Genomic DNA, 1101 nt, shown 5'->3' on the forward strand with positions numbered 1-1101 from the left:
AATGCATTAAGTTTTGGCAGTTTGTCATCAGTCAGTACAGTGTGAAGTCTCCAAGGAGACCTCAAAAACACTCATATTTCCCCAAGATTCTTCCTCATTATCGATATCTTTAGAATTTATTTCAAATCTGAACCATTAATGAATTGGAATTCATGTAATGTGCATGGCGATCATTACAGAAACCTAGTTGAGTTAATAATTCTCAAGAGTTTTGATTGTAGATAGAGAGACAGTAGTATTGCAGCAGGAACCAGTATTACTGCAGCATGCTCAGATGGCATTAATGGCGGTCTGCCCTCTACAGTTCGCTTACTGCAGAACTTTAATGCTACTGTGCAACGTTATTTAGTTGTTACGATGAAAGTACAGCAAACTTGTCGAGCCAAACAGGAAGCAAGATTGAGACATTGCGTTGAAGTTTTGCTTCTTGCCTGTTTAAAGATGAATAAATAATTATAATCCATTGTTGGAAAAAATATGAATGGAATAAAGTGGTGGATGGAAATATACTCCGATATAAATAAGACATTAGTCTCACATTGGGACATAGTTGTTGATGTGCAAATCCAAAGTTGAATTGTAGTAGCACTTATGTGTGAACACTATTGAACATAATGGACTGATCGATTTTACGTGGACCAGCTAGTGTTTACCACACAACTCTTTGTTGCTAAGTTTTTTATCAAGAATTGTTGCTCAAGAAATTAAGAAGACTTGTTGCTAAGGAAAAGCTCTCCATATAAGGAAGGTTGAGGTTGAGCAAGAAAGTATTCCCGAGCAAGTGGTTGAGAAAGAGAGTATTCTTGAGAGAGAGATTTTAAAGAGAAGAGATCCCTCTACCTTGATTCTCTCGTTTCGTCTTCTTTCTTTTTACCATGCAATTCTTCATTAGATACCATGATAGTGTTCAAATATACAATTAGTTCATCATGGCAACTTGTGCTAAATTGTGATCATGATTTTGATATTTTATTATAGAAAATAGACGTCCAACGTGACTTTATAACATCGCTGGAGGGGACAAATATATTTTAAAGAGACTACATCACTATAGGACTTGGCATCTTCTTCCGACTTGGCATTTGGCGATACAAGGTGTCT

Source organism: Curcuma longa, chromosome 7, assembly GCF_044706935.1.
Source record: "Curcuma longa cultivar G26 ecotype Majalengka, Jawa Barat chromosome 7, ITB_CL_G26_1.1, whole genome shotgun sequence".
In the NCBI taxonomy this organism is placed as follows: Eukaryota; Viridiplantae; Streptophyta; class Magnoliopsida; order Zingiberales; family Zingiberaceae; genus Curcuma; species Curcuma longa.